The sequence below is a fragment of the Dermacentor silvarum genome, chromosome 7 (genome assembly GCF_013339745.2).
Source record: "Dermacentor silvarum isolate Dsil-2018 chromosome 7, BIME_Dsil_1.4, whole genome shotgun sequence".
Classification (NCBI taxonomy): Eukaryota; Metazoa; Arthropoda; class Arachnida; order Ixodida; family Ixodidae; genus Dermacentor; species Dermacentor silvarum.
The window spans coordinates 30,418,730-30,441,636 of NC_051160.1; the positions used below are offsets into that span (position 1 = coordinate 30,418,730).

At 43.8% G+C, this 22,907-nt stretch overlaps 2 long non-coding RNA genes across 2 annotated transcripts; one reads left to right on the forward strand and one right to left on the reverse strand.

Moving 5' to 3' along the window:
- Window positions 1–428: 428 nt before the first annotated feature.
- On the forward strand, window positions 429–13,570 carry LOC125946668 (uncharacterized). The gene is made up of 4 exons (XR_007467758.1): window positions 429–1,299; window positions 1,964–2,054; window positions 6,653–6,917; window positions 12,556–13,570. It is a non-coding gene; the product is annotated as an uncharacterized LOC125946668 (long non-coding RNA).
- Window positions 13,571–16,008: 2,438 nt separating this feature from the next.
- LOC125947303 (uncharacterized) lies at window positions 16,009–16,995 on the reverse strand. Its single transcript, XR_007468171.1, has 3 exons — window positions 16,842–16,995; window positions 16,512–16,652; window positions 16,009–16,068 (listed from the first exon to the last, which is right to left on the reverse strand). It is a non-coding gene; the product is annotated as an uncharacterized LOC125947303 (long non-coding RNA).
- Between the last annotated feature and the right edge of the window lie 5,912 nt (window positions 16,996–22,907).

The following is a 22,907-nucleotide window of genomic DNA, read 5'->3' on the forward strand; positions in this document are numbered from 1 at the left end:
ATGTATCATTTAGCGCTTCATCTTGAAACAAGACCGGCGAGCGCACACTTTCTTGTACGGAATTCTGCTGTACAAAAACAGATGGACGCATTGTGAGTGAAGAACAGAAACGATGGATGGTTAGGCTGCTTGACTCTCGGCATGTTTGAATAGGCAAAGTTCCGAATTTGTCGCTGTGTGGTGTATGTTTGTGCGCTCGTCATGTGCCGTCATAGCGTGGGTATACTTGCGCGGAATGTGTTTCACTCGGCTACAAAACTTTGCACGCTGCGGCATCGAACAGGCACCAATACGTGTGCAAACTACGGGAAGGTGATCGAAGATGAGTGATAAAGCACTGTGTGTACTGTCAAAAGGAAAGAGAGAAAGAAAAAGAAAAAAAAACGCCCTGTCCCGAGTTGGCATAATGATTCTACCTTTATTTCTTTTTTAACCCAACATGTAACACCATTCATTACATGAGCTTTATCCATGGGTAAAAGTAATGGCACAACTCATTATTTTCCCGTTCATTACTTGCACCAGCCAGTCCAAATGAACACTATACTAGAGCTTATTGACGCATCGCATTACACTCTAGCACGGCATTGCAACGCTCACTGGACTCTCGTCTGGTTGACTTCTCTGCTTTTCCTCTCCTTGCTTTCTCTATCTCTTTGTATACAATGTACTACCTTGTGGCAGAGAAAACGATCTCCTCTTCCAGAGTTCAATTATTTGTCAAGCAATCATTTTACTCTTCCAACAACTACTGCATAAATGGGAAAACGAAACCGATTTTGTTTTGTTCTCCGCGCTCCCAGCACCAGGTGGAACCACACGCGGCGCTTCCGATCTCGGAGGATGTAACAAGACGAGCGGTTGACGGAGCTGCATTGTGTAGTCAGCCGGCTTTTATCGTTTTAGGTTGTACAGTTTGTTAGTTTACCGTAAATATGTCTTGATTTATACTCAAGAGTGGAGCAAGGCCCGAGGGAACAGAGACTGACGCATCGTGAGCGAAGAACAGACGCGATGGATGGTTAGGCTGCTTGACTCTCGGCTGTACGACTCTCGGCATGTTAGGACTGGCAAAGTTCCGAATTTGTCGCGGTGTGGTGTACGCTTCTGTGCTCGTCAAGTGCCGTCCTAGCGCGGGGATGTTTGAACGGAGTGTGTCCCTTCGTCTACAAAACTCTGCACGCTGCGGCATCGAAGAAGTCCTGTGAACGGGTGCACGTATGCGCTTGGATACGGGATAGCCTGCCCTCAACGGATGTTCAACAGTGTACGCACGCTGCGCGTACGCGTACGTATGAGGTAAGCCCGTTGTAATTCTATTTGTTCGGTTTGCATAGCGTAGCTGTTTAGATGATGTGTGGTAAGCTGGCGTCGCGAACAGAACTCTTTTTTTCAAAAGGCCAGTAAACAGCGTTATAGGGCGAAAATGGCGCGTGAATAGGAAAAAGGATCACATATAATTTCACATCGATCTCCATGGTAGCGTGATCGAAATTTTTCGTGTGGCGCGTATAACCTATTGCTCATGCGCGTTAAAAACTTAGAATAAGAGTGCATTCAGTTGCGCACATAATTTGTATTGACGCTTGTACTGGCACTATACGTGCGATAGTTGCCTCCTTGCTTGCATGCATTTTCATTGTAGTTACAAAAAAAAATTGTTAGCTCTGCTGTGTCTTTCCTTGGTGCAACTGCTTGTGGTGCAACAAGACGTTTTGCTTCTAATGATGTCTGGGCAGTCCAAGCGTTCGTGTCGTGTAGCTAGCTGTAAATGTATCAGTTGCAAAAAAATTGTACATGCCAGAGAAGCAAATGCAATCAACATAGACTGTATTTTATAAATACTTCAGTTGAACTGCTTAAGCAGAAAGTAGATATGCATGAAAATCAGATGATTGTGCTGATGCTTAGCAAGAACAAGGTAACATAACATTACTGATTCAATATTTTCTTTTACTGAAAGACTAGTTGCTGGTGTCCTGCTGGAGCTGAGAAATCTGCTGCCTGCCATGAGGCCATGTCTCTCAAGTTACCGCAATATTATTGCCTTCAAAGTGAGTGGATTTGTTTCTCACAGCATTTTACTACCAACTTGCATCATGGTGATCCACTTAGCTGTGTAGGTGATCACTGTTAGTGACATTGGAGTGCTGTTGGACAAGCACCCTTTGAATATTACAAGACAGAGCTGTGGCAATATGTGAAGGTGTTAATATACGGTGTCCCAACTATGATGCATAAATATTTTTAAAAATGCAGATGCCACGCAGCTGGACAAAACCAAGTTATTATTACGTTTGCCATTGCTTGGAGATACTGAGAATATTCTTTGCATTCCGCCTAATTAGATCATTAGTCTTAATCAACCTCTCAATTACTCTAATTAGATGAAAAGTGTAAGTGAGGAAATTGTAGAACACCATGAACAACTCCCGATACAGCATCTTGTTGTGCAAAAAGTGCTACATAAGTGTTCTTTCGAACGGGAAAGAAGCTCGCGAATACACATAAAATTGCCGCACGAATGGCCGCTCGAGGCTCTTTGCGTGTATTCGTGGCTTTCTTTCACGCTCGGAAAAACTTTCATGTCGCACGTATTTCATGTAATTAAAATATTTGAGAAGTTGATTAAATAATTTACACTTAATTATGCAATTAGGCAGAATGCAAAAAAGTGAGTATCTCCAGGTCATGGCAAACGTTATCTTGGTCGTGTCCAGATACGTAGTATTTGCATATTTTCAAACCTTTGTGTGTAATAGTTGGGACGCCCCGTATAAGCCAGATTTGTTTCTCCTAGTTAATATATTGATGACATTCGATTGTGGTGTAGCAGGCAAAAATGCTAAACAGGAAGAAATTGTTTTAATTTGCTCTTGGTAGGTTGTTGAAGCAAATCAATGAACTTGTTACTCATGAAATGCAGCATTTGTAGGTGTGTTCTGCAACACTGCAGCCCTGCAGCCCTAAATAACTTTAAAGTGCTACTACTATAATTTCTCTAAAGCATGCAGCAAGGTTCAGCATTCCAGGAGGCTGGCATCAAGAGAGATATATTTATATGAATTTCATATGTGAAAATGAGGTGTTCTTGTTTGGATGACTGTATAAACTTTTGCTTTAATTCCAGTCTTGCATGAGGCAGACTTGGACGGGAAAATTGATTTCTTTTGGGCGATGTGGTACAAATGCATGGGGTAATGCTTCTATGCATACACATTACATCCCTATTGCTTAGCCAAGTGGTGCCCCTGCGTGTTAAAATTTACTGGGCTCAGATTGAAGAATGTCAACTTTTGTAAAATCAACTACAGCTTTTAGGTTATGAGATTACAATTATTGCATACCGTCATAGTGTGGTATATGGGCTGAATGTTTTTCACTTTGTCTATAAAACCCTGCACACAGCGGTATCATGAAAATTTATTCTAGGTAAAACAAGGCATGCTGCTTGCCAATTTATGCAAATATAAGGCAACTTTTCTAGGAATGTTTCTGGCCTTGTAGTGTACTTCACGTTATATTCTGTAAGGCTATAAAGCAGATTGTTCTTCTGTACATTTTCTGGAACTTTAAACTGCGGCGATCTAAACCACTTGGCAACAATGCTGTGATCGCTACTGCGTGTGGAGCCATGTTCAAGCACACACGAGCAAACGCAGCTTTGCCTTGTTCAATTGTGTCGCCGGTACTTCTGAAGCGCTGCCTATTTAGTAAATAATCTTGGTGGCACGGAAGCGCCATCTGCTTCTATGCATTGCTTTGTTTTCTTGTGGCATCACGTCACATTATAATCGTAATATCATTTTTTTTCGTTTTCTGACAGTTTCATATTGCCCCCCCTCACCATGCTATAATTGTGGTTGCGTTATTTATGTGCAAATATTTATGTATAGATGACCACTGCTCCAAGTTCCATTTTATCGCAAGTAAGCTACGAGTACCCAAGGAATTATGTATAGCAAAATACCAAAGTCAAACTGCCAAACACAACCAAGCAGACTCAGTGCACAGTCTCTCACCAGATTGCATTGGTCATGTAAAGGTGTACAGCATACCTCTTTATTACTTGCTGAACAAGCTGTGAGAAAACTGAATATTTATGTAGCTTCAATTAAGTGCTATCAGCCATTACTTCTGCCCTCGGCAATTGTGGAATAATATCACGGCTTTTCCTTTTATAACTCATTTTGCTTATTATAGAGGGATTACTGCCTGTGTTCATAGGAAATAAATGACATGGGCAATCAAACGCCAAGAGTGTATAATCTTGGAACATTGATTGTGCAGTTTGATGGTTCAGAATAAGTAGAAATACAGCATAAAAACTTAACTTTTACTTGAAACAACACTAGAGCATACAGTAACCATACTTGCCTGCTGTAGCCCCTGTGCCAAGTAAATTTCTATTCTGCTTCTTGCATCCTATCAGAGCGCTGGTAACATGTTTCACATTTCTATCAGCCAACTAACCTGTCTTGTAGCAGTAAAAATTTGCTAACTATATTTTTTAACAACATGCTAGAATATGCAGGCAGTTCGCTTCGAAAACTAAAGCCATAGAATCAATACAGTGATGCGACTTTTGGTTCGCATGTCACAGGTTGAGAAAAGTAAGGTGGGAGCTGTTTCCAATGTTCCGACTAGAAAGCAAAGCTAGTATAAAAGGTTGCACACCACTGAGCTCTACTGTAGGGGGCTGGATAGCGCATTGAGTGCCTTCGACTGAAGCCAACCTTGTCCCAGAAGTTGGTACTTCACGACTTTGCTGTGGCATTTCACCTGCACGGGAGTGCGGCATTTCTTCTGCTATAGTGCTTGCCCTTTGTGCCGTAAGCTACCGAAGCAGTCCAGAGAAGTATTTCGAGAAGACGTCCAGAATTTTCCATCACAGCACTGACAGCATTGCTAACATCAGTGGCGCGTGCTGACAACACGTGAATCAGAAAATGCTTTCTGTAAGAAAAACTTATCACGTGCGGGTTCAGAACGTCGTAAAAGCTCTCACCAGACATGTGGAGACATCGCCTAGATGTGGAAAACCATGAAGAAAAATTTTTACGGCAGCAATATTATGCGACGGCACACACTAGTAAGTGCAGCGTATGCCCTACTTTTGGGACAAGCCGCTGCACGACACTGCATTTCCGCTGGCTTCATCTACGCCTGGCTCTGTGGGCAGCGAAGCGGCATCCAGCAAAATATAGTAGAGATCAGTGGTGCGCATAGTATTTTATGTCCCCTTTCTCCACGCCAGCTGAACACACGGTAACTGTTTCCAAAGCAGAAAAACTAAGGGCAAGGGCTCTGTACACATTGCATCGTAAAGTGGGTGATGCTTGGGCAAAGCAAATACTGTGCATGGTAGATTTGTGTGAGGCAAGCTAGGAGTCAAAAAGCCTGCTGGATACTAGCAAATGACCGACATATTGTTGCATGTTGAAATTCTTTTTTATTCCTCATCACTCATTTGTGTAGGGGAGACGGCTCTCACAACTGGAGAAGCCTGGGAAGCATGCAGTACTCCACAAAACCGGTTTCAATGTAAAATGTGTCTGCATCTCATAATTTCATGGCTGCAAGAGTGAGCCCACTGGTAAACACATCAGAGTGTTCATGATGTCATGCATTATCCACTTTATCTGCACGTCATACCTATCTTGAGAAAGCTGCCTTTAGAGAAATTGTAGATGTGAGCTTGCATTTTAGAATGCACAACAAGCTTAACACATACAACACCAGAACAATTTGTTGAGAATTTCGGATCAGGAATCTTCGAAGCATGATTTGTTTAGTGGTGTTAAGATTCTGCTTAAGGTTGTTGATTGTTACATTCATATAGTGTTCAAGCATTGCTGTAACAACATTCTTCGCTTGGAGTACATAGTAAGGGTGTCCTCAACATGAGCTGCTGGCATTTTTCTCCATATTCGAAAACTGGTTTCTTCTTCAGTTGAGATTTTCAAGTTTGTATTCTTTATTAGCTGTTGTATGTAACCTATCCTAAACGTTTGAATAGTGAACACAACGTGACCTTTTTGATTGATTTTGTGGATTGTACACCCTTGCTGCAAACAATTTAATTTGATAACTGTTTCCACCTTAATGCAAAATAATTGCTTGAAGCAGCCATAGCCACCAATAATACTAGCATGACACTATTATGAGAATTGTGATATTGTACTTTGATTTATAATGTTTTTAAACATATGGAGCTCTGCCTGTGGTTAAATGGGTTCCTGATATCCATTCGTGATGCAAGAATTTCGTGATGCAAGAATTTGAAGAATAAACTGAAGCAAGAATGTTTACTTACTTTTCAAGAGAAGCTCATGGCAATTTCCTCAAGAAAAGTAAAATAACTAGAAATAAGTTTACTGAGCTGAGAAGAGTGCTACAAATGTCTCATTCGAATAGTGCCATATACAGAAGCTACAACAAATGTTTACTATTTTGGTTGCATTTGTATATATGGTCCTGTCACGTGTTGCAAGCTGTATTCAGAATGGCCACAGCTCAGTCATGATTGTGGTATTGTGCAATGAAGTACAGCTGGCATCACCCGGAAAGTGTCGCAAAGTTACAAATACAACTTAAATGTGTTCTTTTAGGAAAAAAGACTTAGCTCAGAAAATTATCCTTTTTTATGCAGCCTGTCGAGACAAGGTTTCTTTACATGGCCATGGCCCTCAAGGAAGAAACCGAGACTGCAGACTGCCAACGTTCATTCCTGTTTTGGCAAAGACGGGCCAGCAGTAACCAGCTGGGTTTTACAAAGTGAACTCATCACAGCTTGAGCCACTCCATGCCACAAGCAGTTGCTCGTCGAGCCACCGTGCAAAGGTTCCTTGGGGCTCAAGTCCAACTCAGCGCCACCACCTCTCTTCTGCAGTTTTTCTACCTACTTAGCTAACCAGGTGGGTCAAAGATGGCAGATGGAAAGGGAAACACAGCTTTAAGCATAGAACCTGCTTAAGCTTAATGCAGTTCGAGAGTGAACAGTGAACGAGAAATAGGTAGAGAGAAATAGGACACCTCTTCTCCCTCAGAGAATTGGCAGTGAAAAAAAAAGCTTATGAAGGCTTGAATATTGGTCGGAATAATTTGGCATAGGTAGGATAATGACTATGAATGTTTCTGGCAAAGGTAGTGGTAGTACGCTGAATAATCAAGGAATTTAGATATAGATTAGAAAACAGATTTCATTCCACTACCAGAATTTTAAATCATCCCAATAATTCTTTTATCTGACGGTTTATGCGTGTTGAGTGACAATGTTTCTTGATGCCTGCTTCTTGCTGAGATCATTCTTATGCTGCGTAATTCACCTGTTCAAGTTCCATGTTTCTCCCGTACAAGCAAATTTACATTCATCACAAGAAAACTTATAGATGATTTCCAGAAACTTGCTGATTAAATGAGAGGTCAGCATGCACCCCAGGCTTTCTTAGATATGCGTTCAAGAGCCTCAGATCTCGTGAATGTTAGACATACTCCTGCTGAGCAAGTTCTTGGTATCATCTACAAGGTCATTTCAGAATATGAGTTTGCTTAAGTTGGAGAAACAGTCAATTGAAGACATGTCAAGTGATATCGCTGTCGATGCATCTACATTCCAACTGAAATAAAAGTAAATATAGCACCAAACGCAAGAATTATTCGGATGATGCCATTCTTGCAGTGGAATGAAATCCTTCTTCTAATCTAAATATGCAATCCATAATAATTCAGACTACTAAATACTTCCAAAGGGGTTGCGTCGTGAATTATGCATGTTGTATTCCGTATTTTCTTACTATAAGACCCAACGATGCTTAAACAGCAAAGAAAACATTAAGAGCTGAGTACTTCATCCTTTATATTGCTTCATAAATCTGTTTCCCTGCCAACCTCAGCATCCCGCGCTAATAATGTTTGGGAGAATGTGTGAAACAAGGCACCTGACGCATAGGGTAGTGCTGTTCACTTTGGGAATGAAGGTCATACTGTACATGTATGTGATAGCCATACGTGTCATTACTTTTAAAAAAAGGAAGCAAAACTGCGAGTCGGCCTAAGTGGAACAGATTCATTAAAAAAATATTTTGTGCATAAACAAACAAGGACGAAGAAAAGGAGCAACACAAGCACGATCGCGTTCTAACAACTGGTTTTATTTTCGAAGAACCATTTACTTAAGAACCCACAGATCTGTGCTATCCAGTCAACAGAACACATCATTAGCGTATATAACAACACTTGTGATAAAAATGCCACGGATAAGCGCGACCCGGTCAACATAAAAACAGCAATGCGCATAAAACAAGCACTTAAGATGAAAAGAAAGGAGCGAATCTAGCAGTGAAACAGAAGGATGACTGATGCATTTTTCCTTTAGTTTTGCAATGCAGTGCGCTTCCACAATTTCTCTCGCGGTTTGATTTCGATGCCTAAACAATATGCCGGTGCTTCTAAGTCAAGGTGAGCACGCATGTTCTTGACAAAGCATAGCCAAATGCTTACTAGGGCCACCTTTCAGACTGGACAAGTGTTCCCTTAGTCTCGTGTTAACGCATCTTGCAGTCTGCCCTACGTACACATGACCACATGTCATACGAACCTGATATTCAACATTCTTCGCACAATCAAGAAATTGGTTCTTATGCGGATGTTTATTACAACATTCTTTCTTTGCATCACCCTTACTTTCGAACTTACTTTTTACCCTAGAACACACATTACCTCTTGTTTTTAGCCGAAAACACCACTTTTACTTCGTAACTCCCAGCCACCTTTTTGAGTCTGTGTGAAAGGCCATGCACATACGGAATCACTGAAACCTTGGAAGCTAATTCTTTCTTCCTTTGATTTTTTGTGCATAGTTCTTTATCCTGTTTTTCATTAGTCTAGCACATGACGCCAGCATCACAGCGAGCAGGTACCCGGCCTCTCTCAACCGATCAACTTGCTCAAGAAAGGCTATGTTTACTGTGCGGTAACATGACTTCTACAATGCTGACCAGCAACATGAAATGACTATGCCATTCTTCACAAGCCTGGAATGGTTTGAGGCATAGTTCATTAGCGGTTTTCCAGCTCGGGGCGTGAATGACCAACACACATGCTCTGGTAGAATTTTTAACTTGACATAAAGGAACTGGTAGCTTGTTATGTACCGGTACTTCCGAAGTGAAAGTCAAGCCTTCAATAGTAGTAGAAGCCTTTGACTCTCTAGGCAAAGGCTTAAATTTTACTTTGCAAGTACAGGTAGATAAGAAGCTACAGTTTCTTGTTAACAAGCTACATGAACTATGCCTCAAGCAATTCCAGGCTTGTGAAGAATGGCACAGTCATTTCAGGTCAGCATTGTTGAAGTCGTGTTACCGCACTGTAAACATTGCTTTTCTTGAGCAAGTTGATCAGTTGAGAGAAGCCGGGTACGTGCTCGCTGTGATGCTGGCGTCATGCGCTAGACTAATGAAAAAACTTAAACAGGATAAAGAACTATGCACAAAAAATCAAAGGCAGAAAGAATTAGCTTCCAAGGTTTCAGTGATTCCATATGTGCATGGCCTTTCACACAGACTTGAAAAGGTGGCTGGGAGTTACGAAGTAAAAGTGGTGTTTTCGGCTAAAAACAAGAGGTAATGTGTGTTCTAGGGTAAAAAGTAAGTTCGAAAGTAAGGGTGATGCAAAGAAAGAATGTTGAATATCAGGTTCCTATGACATGTGGTCATGTGTACGTAGCGCACACTGCAAGATGCATTAACACGAGACTAAGGGAACACTTGTCCAGTCTGAAAGGTGGCCCTAGTAAGCATTTGGCCATGCATTGTCAAGAACATGCGTGCTCACCTTGTCTTAGAAGCACCGGCACATTGTTTAGGCAACGAAATCAAACCGCGAGAGAAATTGTGGAAGTGCACTGAATTGCAAAACTAAAGTAAAAATGCATCAGTCATCCTTCTGTTTCATTGCTAGATAAAGAGAATTCACTCCTGTCATCTTATCTTTAACATAGTTTCATCGTAAGTGCTCGTTTTATGTGCATTGCTGTTTTTATGTTGACGGGGTCGCGCTGATCCGTGGCATTTTTATCACACGTGTTGTTATATGTGCTATTGATGTGTCCTGTTGATTGGATTGAGCAGATCTGTGGGTTCTTAAGCAAATGGTTCTCCGTCCTTGTTCGTTTGCGCGCAGAAATTTTTTTTAATAAAAAGAGTTTTTCAAAACTGCTAGAGGTTTTTACTGTGCGCAGTTTAAAAAAAAGAAAAAAGCTTCACAGCTGTTACTAAATGCACTCTCCAGAGCTTTACACTATGCAGCTGTACTAGTTTACACAGAATACACTTCACCTCTCGTCACGGCCCAGGTGGCTATTCAGGTTTTTCAAAGGTGTTTCATTGTATGGGACGACACATAGAGCATCACTTATTTGCAAGATATTGCATTCCAATTCTGTCATATGAGATAAATTCATTAGAGAGTTTTAAATTGCCCTAAATGTATTACAGCTGTGGACCAGTACACTGGCAGTAGCTTGCAGTAACTATAGCTTGTAGAAATATAATTGCAACTGCCATGTTATGTGTACCTGCTAGTGCACAGGCATCGGCCACAGCAATCTTTAGGGTACACTAGTTTCTTCTATTTTAGAGTACGCATCCTCCACCAGATTAAAATGTGAAGTGGATTGTCATTTGCGGCGTATACTCCTGCGTAAACTTCATAACCATTTCTCCTCATTTGCTCTACAGATCATTGTTGGTACAACTGCAAAAGCAGGGTGCCTGTTTACAGCACCCGTAGAGAGCAAAGTCTGCGAATCTTGAATGAATAATCAAATAATTTTAGTATTCGTCAGCAAGGTTAACACTTTGTGTCTTCCACTGTGGTGTTTTTCAAATTCTAAGGTTGGCACATGTGCACAAGGTTTGACTACAGGATGTCATTTTGCAGGAAAAAGTGTATTTGCGCGTGATGTTCTGCTGCACAGAATGTCATGAGTTTTCTTATGTGTCGGTCACCATCTCGCAAACTGCTCCCTTCGGAGTTGGAAGGCAACATTAATGCGAAGCACACTTAATGTGCGAAAAAAAAGGATGTGCCCATCCCCTTATTTTCGATGGGGTCAAAATGCGAAAACACCCGTGTACTTAGATTGAGGTGCACGTTAAAGAATCCCAGGTGGTCAAAATTTCCGGATCCCCCACTATGGCGTGCCTCATAATCAGATCGTGGTTTTGGCACGTAAAACCCCATAATTTAATTTTTTTGATCTCCTTATTCTCCTCACTTGATGCCTAGTGTTCTAATAGCATGATCGACACGATGAGCATCAATGTGATGTGTAATTATTGTGTATTGGGGGCCAGGGTACATTCATTTTAGCAGCTTTTTCGGTTGACTTGAATCAGTATTTAGAATGCTGTTTGCTTCTTTTACTCATTGTTACCAAATATCACTTTTGACTGCGGCAACAAGTATAATGTTGTTTGCTAGCACTCCTGCCAACCGATATAACTTGAAGGCATCTGTGATAAAAAAAAACAGCTAATGATTTCCCAAGAGCTAAGGTCCAGTGAGACAAATAAATTTTAAGCTAATACCTGTGGATGGTACTGCTGAATGAATGCCCATCCAGTAGGACTGTCCATAATATTTTCTTCCATAAAGTTACATTGAAGATTTGAACAGAATCTGAACGTAGACTTGTCTGCAAAGTGACTCATTTCCTTATCCAAGTAGTACAGCTTCAGCAGGAAGACTGAAACTTCAAGTCGTCAGTAGTGGCATGAACATACAGTAAACAACGCTAAACTTTTCTCTATCTTGCACCTTGTTATCATTTCCCGTCCCATTTTTTTCGCAGGCTGTTCTTTACTATTTATGGTCATACCCAGTTTAATTTGTTGTCCTTGCTTATTTAATATTTGACCAATATCTTTTTTTCTTTATGGGATCTTGATTAAATGTTTATTGATAACGTACCTTCATTTGCCATTTCCACTGATCTTAACCAGACACATCATGTTGCAAAGTTTATTTTGCCTAATTCTTCATTGCTTTTTTTTCGCCAAATATCCAAACAGTTTATTTTAATTCCTATGTTGATTTCTGGGAAGAATAGGTCTACTAGGTCTACAGATCGTTTTCTGTTTAGGTCATCCCTACTTATAACTTACGTAAGTAACAACTTACTACTACTGTAAGTTGTTACTTACGTAACAACTTACGGAGTGCCCCTACACACTCCATCACAATCACTGCGAAACACACCGTTCCTACCTTTATTTTAACACTTTGGTTTCTCTTGACCTACTATATGCACCAGATAAGGGTAGGGGCGAGTGAGCTATGCACATCCAAAACCGCTGCCAAGGAAAACAGTTGCTGCCCTGATGACACGTATCTGTCGAAATGTTGGCTACAGCAACATTCCTTGTTCTGACAATGTTGAACCAAGTTCATGGTTTTTTAATACTTCAGTTACCGCTTTGTTGTGTTCTGTGATTGTCTTTTGTTGTCACTTCGTTTAGGATGGAAATTCATATTATTTGTTTCTCCTAACAGCAGCAAGTTTATCCTTGCAAGGCATGTGGGAACAGCTTTCACCAGGAAACAGTGCAAGACGAGTGCTCGAAGAAAATAAAATTGCTTCTGTGATCTAAAGTACTTGACGAATAAAATTTTGCACTTATTTGTATATATGTTGTGCAATTCATTCATATCACAAAAGGCAAAGTGTTTGATCTTTTGAGCTATTTCAATGTGTTGGCTAGACAGTTTTCTCCATAGCGACCTGCTGCTTCTGCGATGAGCTGTATTCATGACATTTGCATTAAAGGATGTACTATCGGGGACAAAAGTGCCCAGGACGTGCGAGTGTCGACCAAATTGCATCTCTGCACTATCAGCCGCTATCATCTGCATTGCAGACCACTTTCCGAATGCAAATGTTAGCATGGCTGATCCCAGCAGAAAGTGCACCAATAAAATTCGGTCGACATTCGCACATTTTGGGCACTTCTGTCCCCGATAGTACATTCTCTAAACAATCAATATGCTCTGTAAAACGTAATACAGAAAACACCTGTATTTTAACGATTGGACCGTATAGTACAGATTTTGCATACGGAGCCTTTTTATTTCTGAGTACGGAAACACCTGTATGTTAACGGTTGGACCGTATAGTACAGATTCAGCATACAGAGTCTTTCGTTTTCTGGATACGGAAACACCTGTATTTTAACGGTTGGACCGTATAGTACAGATTCAGCATACGAAGCCTTTCGTTTTCTGGATACGAAAACACCTGTATTTTAACGGTTGGACCGTATACTACAGATTCAACATACAGTGCCTTCCGTTTTCTGAATACGGAAAGCACCTGTACATTAACGGTCGAGCCATACGATTCAGCATACAGAGTCTTCCGTTTTCTGAATATGTAAGCACTCGTATTTTGTAATACGGTCTATTTTTACGGTTGTCCGTTCTACGGAAATGACCGTTCTTTACTTACGGAAAGTGTTCGGTCACAAATTACCAGCAGATTTGCCGTAAAACCAAAGCAATTTTTTTTACAGTGTACTTAAAGCATAATTGACCGATACAGCAACTTACATCGAAGCGGTCTGAGGCAAATTATGGACATCTTGTGCACAGAAGCGTCGTACTGTAGGTCGCCTAAGAGGCACTTTTGTTGTGTATATTTACGTACGACGTCTATGCCAGTGTTGGTGCGCTGTGCAGATACACAGAATGATGCACTGGTATCGCTTGCTGAATTTCTCGATATATGTACAATACAGTCTTCCACCGTCCCGATACGTAGCTAAGCGATCAACGAAATTGATAATCGGATACGAAAAAGCACAGCGAGCGCCCTGCAACGATGCTGCTTTCCATTAAGCATTATATGACATTGTCTTGTCACAGTAAACGTGCGATACTGTAGGTGGCGTAAGAGGCACTTTATGTTGTGTATATTTAAGTACGACGGCTATGCCAGTGTGAGTGCACTGTGCAGATACACAGAATGATGCACTGGTATCGCTTGCTGAATTTCTCGATATATGTACAATACACTCTTCCACCGTCCCGATACGTAGCTAAGCGATCAACGAAATTGAGAATCGGATACAAGAAAGCACAGCGAGCGCCCTGCAACGATGTTGCATTCCAATTAAACATTATATGACATTGTCTTGTCACAGTAAACGTGCGATACTGTAGGTCGCCTAAGAGGCACTTTATGTTGTGTATATTTACGTACGACGTCTATGCCAGTGTGAGTGCGCTGCGCAGATACACAGAATGATGCACTGGTATCGCTTGCTGAATTTCTCGATATATGTACTATACAGTCTTCCACCGTCCCGATACGTAGCTAAGCGATCAACGAAATTGAGAATCGGATACAAAAAAGCACAGCGAGCGCCCTGCAACGATGCTGCATTCCTATTATACATTATATGACATTGTCTTGTCACAGTAAACGTGCGATACTGTAGGTCGCCTAAGAGGCATCTTTATGTTGTGTATATTTACGTACGACATCTATGCCAGTGTGAGTGCGCTGTGCAGATACACAGAATGATGCACTGGTATCGCTTGCTGAATTTCTCGATATATGTGAAATACAGTCTTCCACCGTCCCGATACGTAGCTAAGCGATCAACGAAATTGAGAATCGGATAGAAAAAAGCACAGCGAGCGCCCTGCAACGATGCTGCATTCCCGCATTATAACATTATATGACATTGTCTTGTCACAGTAAACGTGCGATACTGTAGGTCGCCTAAGATGCACTTTATTTTGTGTATATTTACGTACGACGTCTATGCCAGTGTGAGTGCGCTGTGCAGATAGACAGATGATGCACTGGTATCACTTGCTGGATTTCTCGATATATGTACAATAGAGTCTTCCACCGTCCCGATACGTAGCTAAGCGATCAACGAAATTGATAATCGGATACAAAAACGCACAGCGAGCACCCTGCAACGATGCTGCGAAATTCCTATTAAACATTATATGACATTGTCTTGTCACAGTAAACGTGCGATACTGTGGGTCACCTAAGAGGCACTTATGTTGTGTATATTTACGTACGACGTCTATGCCAGTGTGAGTGTGCTGTGTAGATACACAGAATGATGCACTGGTATCGCTTGCGGCATTTCTCGATATATGTACAATAGAGTCTTCCACCGTCCCGATACATAGCTAAGCGACCAACAAAATTGAGAATGGCATACAAAAAGCACAGCGAGCGCCATGCAATGATGCTGCATTCCTGTACACATTATATGACATTGTCTTGTCACAGTAAACGTGCGATACTGTAGGTCGCCTAAGAGGCACTTTATGTTGTGTATATTTAAGTACGACGTCTATGCCAGTGTGATTGCGCTGTGCAGATACACAGAATGATGCACTGGTATCGCTTGCTGGATTTCTCGATATATGTACAATAGAGTCTTCCACCGTCCCGATACATAGCTAAGCGATCAACGAAATTGATAGCCCGCAGGGGCGTCTGCGTCAGCAGGCGTTTGGTGTGTTGCGACACCACGGACCCGAGCACACGAGGGTTGGCCCCTCCCGCGTCTAACCGTGCGCGGCTTAGCCGTGTCCAGGGAAAAGGGGATCCTGGGGTTGAGCCAATTCCGGTGTTTGGACCTTTACGGCCCCCCGGCGGAGGCAACACACCCCTTTGGCCTCGGCTTCACGTAGACGGCACCCCTGGGACTGGCCCACCCGGGGAAATCGGTAGTTGCCTTTTCCTATCCTTCTCTTCAATCTTCGTCTTTCTCTCTCATTTTTTCAATCTTTCCTGTCTTCTCCTCTCTTCTATTTACTTGCGACTTTCCAGGCAGCGAGGGCTAACCTTGTGTGGTGCAACCAACCTTGGCTGTACATATTTGGTTATAGTAGTGGCGTATAGCTGGCGTTTGCAGGACCTGTCTTTTCCAGGTCATGCGGCGTTCCCTCGTTGGGCTCCATGGTGGGTGGCTGGCGTCGCTGCCGAAAAATTTTATACCTATGGCTGAACAATTCCCGCCACTCCCTGATCGCCGTCTGAAAAGAGGGCGCACCGAAGATGTCTTCCAGTTTTTTTTGGACGCTAAATACAGAACTTCCCTCGATTCTATGTCATTTACTCTGAAAAGTCAGACACATCAGTACGTACAATTTCACCTTTCTTGTCTCAAAGTCTTTGACTGATATTTTTGGAATAGGCTACAAAGCATCCAGGATGGCAAGCGGGGATCTCCTCTTGGAACTCCGTGATCTCAAACAATACGAGAAACTGCCCAATCTAGTGTCATTTGGAGATGCCCAATTAACAGTAACCCCACACCGTACTATGAATACCACCCGTGGCGTTGTCTCAGATGATGACCTGTTGCAGCTGAGTGAGGCTGACTCCTTGAGGGTTTCAGTGATCAGAATGTCATCAATGTTAAACGGATTAAAATGAGGCGAGATGGCAAAGAACTCCTGACCAAACACCTAATTACTTTCAACTCAAGTGTCCTGCCCGAGTCCATCGAGGCCGGGTACATCAAGCTCCGTGTTAGGCCATACGTGCCAAATCCCCTTCGATGTTTCAAATGCCAGCGGTTCGGCCATAGTTCGCAGAACTGCCGAGGCCGCCAAACCTGTGCGAAATGCAGTGCTCACGAACACTCCTCCGAGTCTTGTGAAGGTTCTCTACATTGTGTTAACTGTGATGGGGAGCACGCCGCATACTCGCGGTCGTGCCCATCTTGGAAAAAAGAAAAGGAAATAGTGACAATTAAGGTAAAAGAAAAATAACTTTCAAAGAGGCACGAAGGCGGGTTACCTACCTGTCTAAAACCAGCTTTGCCGATGTGACGCGTCAGGGGGCAGCGTCGCAGCGGCTTCCGGCTGCTGTCCGGCCCATGCGTAGTGAGCCGGCGGTGAAGCCATCTGCCCCCTCGGCGACTGCAGCTAGCGCTGCTCCGCCACCCCAGCAGAAGGGGCCATCCACCTCCGGCTGGTGGCCTCCAAGGTCTCGTCCCTCGAGACGAGGCCTTCACCGAACAAACCGTTCTCAAGAGCGGGTGTCCAGCGCTCCGCAAGAGCCGATGGACACATCTTCCAGCCAGTCGGCGCAGCCAGCGCCAAAGGAGCGGCGAGAATCTCTCGACCGCTCCAAAAAAGAAAAAGCCCGCATCACAGGGCCCGACAAGGGCTCTGTAAGTTAAGTTAGTGTTTTCACACGAGACACACAGCACAAGCATTGTCTGCAACATGAACACACAGATACTACAGTGGAACGTCAGAGGATTACTTCGTAACCTCGACGACATCACAGAACTCATACATAAATTTAATCCGAAGGTGCTGTGTGTCCAAGAAACGCACTTAAAGTCTACACAGTCCAATTTTCTGAAGCAATGTGCGATTTTTCGTAAAGATCGTGACAACGCTTCTGCCTCGTCCGGAGGTGTAGCCATAGTTGTAAATAGTCTATTGCCTGCCAACAGTTTGCCCTACACACGCCTCTCGAGGCTGTACCGTGCGAGCAATTTTATCAACAAGCTTATAACCATTTGCTCCATTTACATACCACCCAACCATCACCTCACTAAAACGGAATTTTACAGCCTCATCGACCAGCTCCCAGAACCCTACATTATCACTGTGATTTTAATGCTCATCATACTCTTTGGGGAGACTCGCGATGCGACGCGAGAGGTCGGCTCATCGAAACTTCCTTGTTAACTCCGGTGCGTGCCTGTTCAATAAGAAGGAACCAACATATTACAATATCCATCATAGTTCATATTCATCAATAGACCTGTCAATTGGCTCTGCCTCACTTTTCCCTGATTTAGATTGGCATGTAAAAAAACCATTCGGAAGTGATCATTTCCCAGTAACCCTAAACTTAGTAACCGAACATGACTCTCTTCCCCATGTCCCTCGCTGGAAACTGGCCTCAGCTGACTGGGAATGCTTTCCACGTACACGTACTTATCACGAGATTTTATAAACAATTTTACTATAGATCATGCCATATCACATTTTACTGCTTTTATCATTGACGCCGCTGAGAAGTTCATTCCTCAAACAAGTGGCACTTCATTCAAAAGACGGGTCCCCTGGTGGAATAACGATTGTAGACAGGCACGAAGGAAACAAAATAAAGCTTGGGGCAAACTACGTAAATGTCCTACGGCTGAAAACCTAACAGAATTTAAACATGTTAGTCCCAGGGAAGAAGGACGCGAAGACAGGCCAAGAGGGCAAGTTGGGAGAGGTTCTCTCAGGTATCAATTCGTATACTCAAGAGGCAAAAGTATGGGACAGGCTAATGAGGCTAAAGGAAAAGAAATCCATCCGTTGCCGCTAGTGAACGACGAAGCGAACAGCTTGGAAGACCAAGCTGACGCTCTTGGCGAACACTTCGAGCGCGTGTCCAGTTCGAATAATTATCTGACGCATTCCTTAAGCACAAACAAATCGCAGAACGCAAGGCTATTGACCGTAAATGCAGACAGAATGAACCCTATAACATGCCATTTAACATCGCCGAATTGAGAGCCTCCTTGACTGCCTGTCGGAGCTCTGCACCTGGACCCGACAGGATCATACACATGATTAAACACATTCACAGTGATACTCAAATAACGCTACTCGCACTTTCAATGCTTTCTATTCTTTTCACTTTCAGAAGCAGGAGAACGCTTGGTGTTCAAATCGGCATCGGCAAGCCCGCATTTCTCGAAAAACGGTGTTTCCGCCCAAGTGAATGTTTGAGTTTTCGAAGTGCAAGAGTGACCCGGGCCGTACTGCAGTGGTCACTGTCGCGAAGCGCTCTGTGCAACGCCCCAGCTATGGGAACATATTGTTATGGATGGACGGCAGCAGACAATACGTCATGACGTGCCCTCCTCCATGAACGTTCACCAGCACCGATTATATGGTGCCATTACGGCTACAATACGCCGGTCAGTTAGCCCGAAACTTACATATCGCGTCCATCCTCCGCAAACCTCACAAGCCTGTGACCAGTCTGTCTATACAGTGCCCCATCCTCGTTTCACAACATCGGCCAAAAATATACCACCGCGCTTAGCGTTATCTCCGCACCCGGTCAAGGTTACACCGAGGGCGCTCTGGTGTTACTCCGCAACCTTCTAAGCGCGCGCCGTGTTCGAACGCCCTCCCTCGGGTATTCCGCTAAACGAAGCTGTCCGGGACTCGCCTTGCCTTGCGGCGCGCCTTCAGGTACAGTTGCACTGACAGGCGATGAGACGTTCAACTTACGGCTCTATAGCTAGTTGTCAGCCCAGTTTTCCCTGCCGCACACTAACGCAGGCATATGCAAATAAGCCACGGAGGTGCGTGAGCCAATATCCTATAGCCGAAGTCTGTATACGTTGCATGGTTCGCGGTCGGCGATAACTCTTATCCCGTATTCAGGCCCATACATTTACAACATTCCTTCGAAAATATACTTTCTAAATTTAGTCGACTGATACGGTAGACAAATATTGAAGAAAGAGTATATATGGTTTTCGGGGCGTTCGTTCTAAATCTGGACTGTAAAATCTGTGCTGAAATAGTAATTAAGTGCTCAACCGTGGATGGTGCACTATAAGTATATGCAAATGAGAAAACAGATGTGTTTTCTTTTTTTGAACGCGCACAAATGAATCGCGATGAACAACAGGTTTTCCTACGTCGGACCTTTTTTTACGGATGGCAGGCAGTGCGCGCGTTTACGCCGGCTCCCGTCCCCCGTCGGCTGACGAACTGCTGCATTTCGTTGTTTGCGACAACCGGTCGGCTTATCGAACGCGCAATCTCGGTCGCTGATTAGCACGCGCCCTCTCTCGGCGCTCATTGGCCACACAAAGCGCGGCAAAGGAATCGTCGCTGTAGCCGCACCTCTGTAACGCGTACACCACACGCAAGGCATCCCACGCCTGCTTGTTGACGTCATTCTTCTTGTCTTTCCTGTCGTCATCGTTCCTGTTGTCCTCACCGGCAGTTTAGAGCGTTAAGAGCGTTAGAGCGTTAAGAGCGTTAAGACCACACACCTCCGTGACTCCTATTGGCGGTTTCAGCAAGGGAAAAGCCCTGGCCCTACTTAGCGCGTTTTTCTCTCGCTTAAAAATTTAACAACGCACCCGTACATTTTCGCGTCTCGTAGCTTTAATGCCACTGCGGCGAAGCCCTCTTCAAAGGCGGATGCGCTCCAGCTTTTCAAATCGTAGATTGTCCGCGTATAAACTTTGGCGGCTGCCCGAACAAGCCCCTCCAGCAGTATACAAGTGTCTTGTAAGTAGTAGTTTTGTGTAGCGCCTTGTTACGGCAGGTGGTAATTCGAACGAATTAGGCGCTCTGAAAGACTCCACCCGCGCCCCTCTGCCTAGTATATCTCCCGCTTTCTGCTTTGTAGACGTCAACCGGGGCGCCTGTGTAGCTGTGCTGTAATTGGTTCGATGTACACCCGGACCGGAACGTATGATATTAAGACTGAATTAAACCCGAACTGGGAGAAACAAAGTAGAACACCTGTTGTATACTCTTAATTACTCGGAAGTCGTCAGCTGCCACGTGCGATTTTGGCGTAACAAGGACGGTCGATGCGTTTCAGTCCAGCAGGAAAGCGTGTGTGAGTGGATCACACCTTACTGTCAACCACACTTCCGCGCGCGCGCGCCTCTCCGAAGGTAAGAAGATAAATGTTTCTTTCGTCGCAGCGGGATCAATTTCGCGGTCAGCGATGTACGTAATCTGCGTCCCTTTAATTTGTACTTTTCGCCATCAATTTAGCGCAACCTCCTGACCGGAAGAAGGTACAGCTCGTAAATGTGGCGTAATATTTTGTCACCGTCTGTAATAGACAATCAGAACGCGTGCGGAACGGAAGCGACCTATAAAGCACTCAGAAATACCAGGCCTTGAGTGTATCGAATTCATTATGTGATGGATTATACTGCGAGTGGCTTTGCAGAAGCTATTGATGAACTGTTCATCGTTACTTTAGCGCTGCCCAGATCAGTTCCTCGCTATATTTAGCCCAATGTTCTTTTCACATTATGCCGTACAAAGTGCCTTGCGTGCACAGCGCCTCACTCCGATTGCTTTCCTCAAACAAGGCGTTCAGTCTACACCTCATAGACCCATCGACAGTAAGCTTGTTTATATAAGTGCAAGCTGCCAGCATATAACTGCGCAACGGCACTATAGAGCACAAACTTGGGTTAGTTGGTGAACACGATGGTGTGCACTGGAAGTATTGGCGAGTGAGTTAATAGAGGCATACTAGGTCAACAAGTGACTTTTGTGGCAGCAGTGCGTCTGAAAACAAAATTTAATTGTCGGGTTTTAGGTGCCAAATTCACGACCCGATTATCAGGCACGCCGTATTGGAAGACTCTGGATGAACTTTTACCACCTAGGGTTTTTTTACCGTGCACCTAAATCAATTTGCACGAGCATTTTTGCACTACGCCTCCATTGAAATGTGGCCGCCGCCAGCGAGATGGAACTATAGGGGCCTCGAGCTCAGTGGCGCAAAGCCATTATCAATAGGCTATACCGCGGTGGGTATACCAATACCTCTGTGGTCCTGCGTAGAAGTGAACATAAATGCTTTGGTTTTGTCTTGGAATAAGGTTGTTTTTTTTTTCGGCAATTTCTCTCCCTTTAAAGCATGGTCTGATTACGATGCTCAAACAAGCCTGCGCAAGATGACACTTTCCTTTAAAAAAAGCGAATTGTCCACTCTCAATTGACTCAATCGGGAATGACGCTATATCAGGTCTCGTCGTTTCTTTGTGTCATTTCGTGTCACCAGGTGGCGCAGCAACAAGTAGGGCTCATAGTCTGCATCGTAACAGGTATGACATCACGACCCAAACGAATGCCAGACAAAAAAAAACGATGGATATTGACAAGCGTATATCATTTCACTTCTTTTCTGGCAGTGACTGCTCTAGCCCAATTATCGCTGTTATCAAGTGACCACATGACGCAAGGCGCGCTTGTTGTATCCCAAATATCGTGGATGTTGTCGTCCATTTGATAGCGGGAGGTACGCGTCTAATCAGATTGCCCGCCTGACGCGAAGAGTGTTGCACAATCTTGATTCTGCACGAGCACCACCGATTGCTGTGGAATGTGTGCGGTGACGCCGTATATATATATAGCGGACGGACGGTCTATAACAGCCGAGCCTTCTGCTTCTAAGAAGAACTACTTTAACAAAAAGTAGCAAAGTTTCGATTGTGTTTTAGTCCTTAGATCAAGCTAGACCTTCCGTGTGTGGGCTGGGAGTTGAATGAACGGGGTTGCGCAGCGTTACCTGTAAAAAAAAAAAAAAAAAAAAAAAACAAAGCAATAACACCAGCCAATGCTTGTTCGTAACGCATGCTGGTTAGGATAAACTTCGCGCTTTTCTTATTCGTTGCTGCGTTCGACAGCTCAAGCTCGAATAGCGCTTCCATTGTTACGCGAACTTAATTCAGCGTGAGCGGGGAGTGTCTCTGCCGCACGTGAACTTCATGCAACAATACTGAAACAGTCACACTTCTATATGGGTAAGGCCGTCTGCGAAAGCGTCTGGAGAACGTCTGCTTAAAAATGCAATCGTTGTTTTGGCGGCAGTGCACACTTCCGCAGCAGCTTTCCTATACCAGTATGCTGTCAACTAGTGCTGTGCTCTCAGAACTGACGTCATTGTTCCTGACGCTCCTGACGACGTTTGTACGTCTGCTGAAACGAAGGAACACGAAATGTAACCCGCAGTGACGTCGACGATATAAGCCACCTGCTCACAGCCGATATATGAATTACTAAATGCGAGGTACCGATGCTGGAGGGAATATGTAGCCCCGATTTGGCTTGAGCGAGCGCAGCGAAGCTGCAGTCGG